Genomic DNA, 7,382 nt, shown 5'->3' on the forward strand with positions numbered 1-7,382 from the left:
CCCCAACCCCCAAACTATGTTCTCACCCCCCCCCTCCATAATCCTGCCCCCAACTCCCTCTGGCCTATCAGCTACCGCTCCCAAGTGTCTGTCAGCTCTGCCCCTACCTCTACCAGCCTCCTGATTGGACCAGAGAAGAAAAAATGGGAGTGGCTGCAGAGGGCAGGGCCCCGCCCGTGTGTCTTCGTCTTTTGCAAGATGGCGAAGAAATGGGGCGGAGCTTTTTTGTTGTTGTTTGTTGTTGTTGTTTTGTTTTTGTTTAGATTCTGAAAACGTTGCACCTTAATTTCCCATTGGGCCTGAGAGCTCAGAGACTGTCGGATGTTTCGACACGGAGACTGTCGATGTTTCGACTCTTTGTATTTGACTTTTTTTTTTTAACGTGTCGACGACGACGACGAGAAGGAGGTGGAATGTCAGAGAGTCGTGAGTTCTGAGGAGATCCGGTGAGGTTCTGCGTTCTGAGGAGATCCGGTGAGGTTCTGCGCCGCGTGTGTTTACAGCCGGTGGGGTGGATGTGGTCCAGACCCAATCCAGAATGTATCGCCAGCCCCAGAGCTCTGCTGGGGCCTCACCACGCTGCTAAACACCACACACACACACACACACACACACACACACACACACACACACACACACACTGTTCTCTTTCATGAAAACACACAAACACCAACGAACAACACAGACCACAGGGTATGGAGAAAAACTCCCACTCGCTTAGTTCAGCTCCTCCAGCTCTCCGCTTTTGCACAGTCTTTGTCTTACACACACGCACACACGCACGCACGCACGCACGCACGCACGCATACCCTCACATACTCATGCATACACACACATACCCAGGTACATGCATGCACACGTGCGCAAATACCAACATACTTAAACATACTTTGGTACATAAATGCACACATTTACACAAAGCATAAACACTTTAATAAACATAAAGAAGACTGATTGAAAAATACACACACACATACATTCATTCATACATACAAACATACTTGCATACACACACATACTGTACGCACACACCTTCTCTTTCTTTTCAGACTGCTTTTACTGTAGTATATCTCACAATGCTGTAAACAACCCAATGAATCTGCTGGACTTTCTCTCTTTGAAATGCCGTTTCCTAGTTACCAGTCAGTGTCCTCTCTTGTGCTGTCAGGGTTTCTGTTTTTGCACCGTTAACCCCCCCCCCCACCCGAGCCTCATCCCATCGCACCCCACCCAACCCTCACCCCCCCCACCCAACCCTCATCCCACCCCCCACCCGAGCCTCCCCCCACCCCCACCCCTGTTCCCATGTCAACCGTAATCGTGACTCCCCTTACTGCCTCCTTTGTACTGCTTCTTGTCCTGATCTCAGGTCAGTGAGGCTACAGGAATGGCTGAGAGAATGACAAGGAGAACCAGAACCAGAATCAGAGAACACACCAAAGTGAAAAAACCCAGGGTGACTGCCTGCCCATTCAGGTTTGGTGCTTGTGTTTGCAGCCTTGCGCTAACATCTGGAACTTCTTCCTTTTATTCTTTCCCTCTGTCTCTCTCCCCACCCCCTTCCACAATCCCTACCCCAACACCCCCACCCATTATAGCCTGGACCCTTCAGGTCTCTCTGGCCTGATTGGATCATCTTAGGACTGGTACGCTCCCATTGAGTGCTGGATTAGCTGTTAGCATTAGCTAGCCTGGAAGCTCACATCAGGTACTTTTAGCAAAGAAGAGAGGCTCTCCATAGGGTACAAAATGTCAGTCCACTCTAATTCTTCGACCCCACTTTGTGGTACCCTGTTCCGAGTTCTGTTCTCACAAGACTCTTAGAACCGACAGAATGTGTGGGGCTTGATAGGGCCTCTTTCTTCCTCAGCACTTTCCGTTAGAACTTTGTACAGGACTTTAGCTTGATAGCACTTCAGGTGGTTTCACAACTCTCATCACATACAATCTGTAATTCTATAGACTCTACAATACTCAACAAGACATCTTTACTTCAATAGACTTCACAATACTCAACGGTACTTCAAATACTTCTGTGTACTTTTACGATGTTTAACTGTACCTTGGTACTCTTAGGTCTCTTCTCAATACTTACTGTACTTCAATATTTCAGTAGACTTCACAGTTCATGGGATGGTGCTTTGGTTCTCCTGAGTAGACAGTTACAGAACTGCCTGTGCTCAGCAGTGCTTGATAGTTCTCTGCGCCTGCTCTCTGTTGCCCTCTGATTTAGTCAGACTACACCACAGTGCTATATAAACTCAATGCCTTCAGACTGGAAGCTAGTTTTACAGCGTCTGAAACCTGGCTCTTTAGTAGTTTCTTTGTCTTTTTTTTTCTTTTCTTGTTTTCTTTTTTTTTGTTGCCTGAAATACACTCCCAAGGGTTCCCTTCCATCCCTTGCTCTCATACATCCAAACACTCGACTCTCAGCCCAACGGCCTAGTGCCCGTTATTCGTTGTGACGGGCGCGGTCAGTTCTCCAGACTGCCCCTCACCTCGCTCGCATCTCAGCCTAGTGCCACGCTTCGCCAGCAGCAGCAGGAGCGTCCAGTGCCAACTAGCAGCCTCCATCCATCCTGCCCTCCATCGCGCCCCGTGGAGTGCCCCTGCAGCGATGCCAGGGGGCACAGAGTTATGGCTGTAGTCTCCACAAGCTGAGCGTACTGTAGGGGGCGCTGTTCCTGAAAGAAACTATTTTTTTGTGAAATTAGCTGACTTGATAAGTTTATTCTCTGTGTGTCAGATAACTGCGTCCGACAGCATTAGCCTAGCTTGGCATAATTCACTGGAAGTGGGTTACATCAGTTTGCCTGTAGCTAGCCTATAGCTAAAAGGGAGCTATAGGCTAACTGGTGTAACATACTTCCAGAAGGGTACGTGTCCTCTTATCTGACTATGGGGTGGATGACAAATAAGCTAATTTCTCAAAAAGTTGCCATGTTCCTTTAAAAGCAGAGTCTGAGATTCTGGCTGTAGTTGGATGAATTTGAGCTCCACAGCCCAATAAAATGACACCCCTCCCTTCTGTGATCTTGAAGCAGTGTACGCAAACTACTGGTACCCGAATAGTGTTGGGAATGTGACCCACTCCCGGGGTTCTGATTGTACTCTGAGGTTCTAAGGTTGACAGAGGTTCTGCTGATGTTCCAGGTCTTCCCTTCCAGTGCAGTTGTCTCTCTGCTGGTAACTAGGGCTGTCACTTTTGTGAAAAAATCCTGTTTGATTTTTGAGACATAAGTGTTCATTGAATCGATTGTAAAATCGATTTTTTTATGTCTAAAGACGTTTCCATTTTCAACGCCAAATATAGGCCAATCCACAAACAACTGCATTAGGACGAACGTAAAGAGGGCGCTTGTAGATGCAAGCCAGCAATATTTCTGATGATTTAATGGCGTGAAGTTTCGTGCACAATGACAAACAGAAGTGCAACATTATCGAAAACCAGTAAGCCGAGTGGACTGCCATTATTACATCAGTGACATGACTGCAGGCTTCAACGTAGCTGTGTCTGTGTTTACGATTAGAAATGTCAAACAAATTTCGCCTACGTAGAACTCGATTGCACAGTTAACGTATAGCCTACCGCTTTGTTCTTCTCCATAGTTTGATATACCAAAAATCCGAAGTACTTCCACATCGAACTCCTCAAGTTATTAGGGCCTATCACTCGTCTCTCTACATGTCGCAGAGGTTGATTGCGTTGTCCTCCATTTTTTTGGCAAAACAGGAGCAGCACAGCAGCTGATTGAAACAGCTGTTCCCGGTGCGTAAAATTGGTGGGAATTTTCTTTTTAGCTTTCGCAATGCTTTCTGCACTTCGGAATTCTTTTATATTTGGTTAAAATCGATTCCCTATTTTAGTTTTCGAAACTTGTGTTGTTTGGTCCAATCGATTGTGCAATCGATTTTCGAACGTAAAGTGACAGCCCTACTGGTAACACACATTTCCAGCCGCCCTTGACTCCACACACACACACACACACACACACACACACACACACACTCCCTGTGTGTGGACTGAGGGCTTAATCTGATCGCAACGCCACCCCTCACTTCACCACTGTGTGCTCACAGAAGGTCTAGGCTAGTTCACAAGAGTCATGGACACTGCAGGGATTGACCAGGAAACGAGCCCTGTGTAACGCCATTTTGAAAAAGATGGTTGCGGTGAATTTCGATCTTTTTTGGCTGAAGCAGCTAGCCTAGCACGGGCCATTGAAATTAATGGGGGCGGTGCTTCCTCCCTCTCCAGTTCTATATAATGCCCCTATGCCTCATACACAATAACCATCTCTTACTGGTCACCTCTAATCAAAGTGAATGAATGAACTAATTAAGTAACAGAAGCATGGATCTGGATCGGAGTTATATGGGACTCTTGGCTTGTATGGCCATCCTGTGTTGGGTCATGGTGCTGGTGCGAGTGTACGGTTTTCTTGTGAAGGACTCCCATCAGAGTGCTAGCCAGAGTGCAGTTGGTTTTGTAGGCAAACTTCAGAGGTCAGTGATGGTGCGGGTAGCACTCCAGCATGCGATTGGCAGTACCTCACTATGACCTGCCTTTCCATCAATCGTCTGTTTCCCTACGCTGGTGCAGTTGGTGCATACTCACTCGTGCCTTGCACACGGGCGCCATAGCAGAGCATAGGAAAGAGACAAAGCAACCAGCTGTTCATTTCCAGTGTGAGTTAGCAATTTAGCCGCTGTATCAGCAGCAACTAGCTAGGCGGGGAGAAAATAGGCTTAGGGTCTATTTTATGCAAATATTTGTGTCATGTGACCAATGGAAGGGAGGGCTGCTTACCAAATAAGCAGTCGAGTCATGCCCATTTGTTTAGGTCTGTAACCTGTTAACCACTTCGCCTTTGACTGGGGGACATGTCTGGTTCTGATCCTACTCTGGTTTCCTGGTCCCGGGGAGAGATGCATTCTGGGACAGATCCAGGCTGGCATTGGCGGGATTCACCTCAGATTGACCTCTGGGATGTCAGTCATTCGTGTTGCCATAGAGAAGGGCTATTTCCCAGAGTTGAGCATGCTTCCTTGATGGAATGCTTCCTTGTGAGTCGGGTTCTACGAAGATGAGGTTAGAGACCTCCGTAGCGTTCTCGGACTCGGACTGCTTTAACTGCACGCTTCTGTTTCAGTAGGGGCGCTGGTCCGATGCATGTCAACGCTGAGGATTATGGGTATTTTTGTTCACCTGAGGATCCACAGATGCATCCTTAAAAATTATTGAAATTCTCAGAACGAAGGACGCGAATTTCGGAGCATTCTTGACATTGGAACAGTGCTCGGAGTTGGATGACATAGTGACCTTGAAAAGGCAGCCTTTGAGTATGCTTCCTCAACTTTGGGAAACAGCCAAGATGTGCTTGCAATTGAAGATGGCTGTTGAGTGAACCACCAGTAAACAACACTGCTATTGGCTAATGGAGTGAGCCACCAGTAAACAACACTGCTATTGGCTAATGGAGTGACCCACCAGTAAGCAGCACTGCTATTGGCTAGTTGGGAGGGGTAGTGTTGCCTGCTGTTGCAGCAGATGGCTGTGGGGTGAGCCGCCAGTAAGCAGCACTGCTATTGGCTAATGGAGTGAGCCGCCAGTAAGCAGCACTGCTATTGGCTAATGGAGTGACCCACCAGTAAGCAGCACTGCTATTGGCTAGTTGGGAGGGGTAGTGTTGCCTGCTGTTGCAGCAGATGGCTGTGGAGCTCTTGGCCAATGGGCAAAGGGTAGCGGCTAAGAGGCCATGGCTCAGCTGGATCTTCAAATGCAGAGTTGGTGATCACTGTGATGGGCCTTGACATGCCACAGTAGAGGGAGGGAATTCTGATGCATGCCTGTATGACAGGGTAAAAAAGAAGCTTTTCACTTGGATTTGGCTGGACATGTTGCCGGGGGCTTGGTCTCCTCCCAATTGGAAAACAGAAGAGTTTTGTGAGCGCGGTCTGACTCTGATCCGAGAGGTGGAATGCATATGTTGTTGTGCAGGTTGCTCGTTGTACGGACCTGCTCTCTGCAGAGTGTAGTGACGTTGGTGTCTATGTTTGTACGGTCCTTTTACTTTTGATGTTGAACTGTTTGCACATTTTTTGAAACCATGCCCAGGCCATAGCAGACCCTGGGCCTCTTCTCAGCCGGAGCCGGGCCGGGTCGAAACCACGGTCGCACGACTGGCCGAGTGGGCCATTTGTACACTGATTTTAATACTTTTGCAAATTGAATGCTTGGCACATGGTGTGTGTGTGTGTGTGTGTGTGTGTGTGTGTGTGTGTGTGAGAGTGAGTTTGAGTGTGTATATGTGCTGGAGAGAATGTGTGTATGTGTGGTTTTGTATTCCTTTGCTTGTGTTTTAAAATTAATGAAAAAAAAGAAAAATAAGGATTGATTAAAAAAAAATCCTTTTCTTGGGGTGCCAGTGAGGGCAACCTCGCAACCTTGCAGCTTCCTGGGGCAGCTTGCTGGAACGCTATGCCTGTATTTTCCACTAGGTGTCACTCTTACGCTGCTGCCTGTAACACCCCGCTCCCCTGAGCCTACAGTAAGTACAGAAGGAGTGCATACAGACAGTCTGTGTTTGTCTGGGTACGAGTGAAATAGCAGGACTGGTGCTGGCTTATGGTTGAAAAAGAGTCCGCCATTTTCAAAGCCCCCTGAGTGTGTGTCTGTGTGTGTCTGTGTGTGTCTGTGTGTGTCTGTGTGTGTGTGTGTGTGTGTGTGTGTGTCTGACTGGACTTGAACAGTTGGCCTTACCCCCCCCCGGCCCTCTTGCCAGAACGGTCCAGTGAATATGTGCCATGGCTGCCACTCCAGCGTCCTTCAGCGTGTGTATGTGTTTGTGTGTGTGTGTGTGAGAGAGAGAGAGGGAGAGAGAATGAGCATTTGTTTTACTTTTATGTTTTTGGCCTTGGACACTGCGCCCTAAATGCCTTGCGCATTCAGACTGTATGATGATTATACTAAACAACGGAAAGGTTTAAAAAAAATGTACAATTGTAGAAATTTGAAATGTAATGTTTCTTTTTTTTCTAAAAAGAGAAAATAACTACACGTATCTGGTACAAAAACAGAACTATAGCCCACATGTTTGTCCTCTCTTTGTCTATTGTACAAGAAGCCATGTTTAGAAAAGAAGAAAATCTTTTGGTTTGTGACCAATACGCCTGTTTATATCAAATCTGTATATCAGTGCTACACATATTTTTTTTAATATATATATTTTTTATTTGTTGTCTTTTTCTTGTCTAAACCCGAGATTTAATGCATGATGGTGTGAGGAGGCTACACCTTGAGCAGAGGTCGACTTTAGGAGCATTCCATAGAATGGGCGACATCGTGTATGAGCCATGGAGGCTGGCACTTTGCAAATTGT

General features: G+C 47.1%; 1 long non-coding RNA gene across 3 annotated transcripts; it reads left to right on the plus strand.

Annotated features, from left to right (window-relative positions):
• The first annotated feature begins 9 nt into the window (after positions 1-9).
• Positions 10-2,422, plus strand: LOC125288938. Of its 3 annotated transcripts, none has more exons than XR_007192546.1 (2): positions 10-474; positions 1,599-2,422. It is a non-coding gene; the product is annotated as an uncharacterized LOC125288938 (long non-coding RNA). The 3 variants fall into 3 exon arrangements; XR_007192548.1 differs by lacking the exon at positions 10-474 and adding an exon at positions 1,383-1,456; XR_007192547.1 differs by lacking the exon at positions 10-474 and adding an exon at positions 1,414-1,476.
• Positions 2,423-7,382: the final 4,960 nt, after the last annotated feature.

This window comes from Alosa alosa, chromosome 23, assembly GCF_017589495.1.
Source record: "Alosa alosa isolate M-15738 ecotype Scorff River chromosome 23, AALO_Geno_1.1, whole genome shotgun sequence".
Taxonomy (NCBI): Eukaryota; Metazoa; Chordata; class Actinopteri; order Clupeiformes; family Clupeidae; genus Alosa; species Alosa alosa.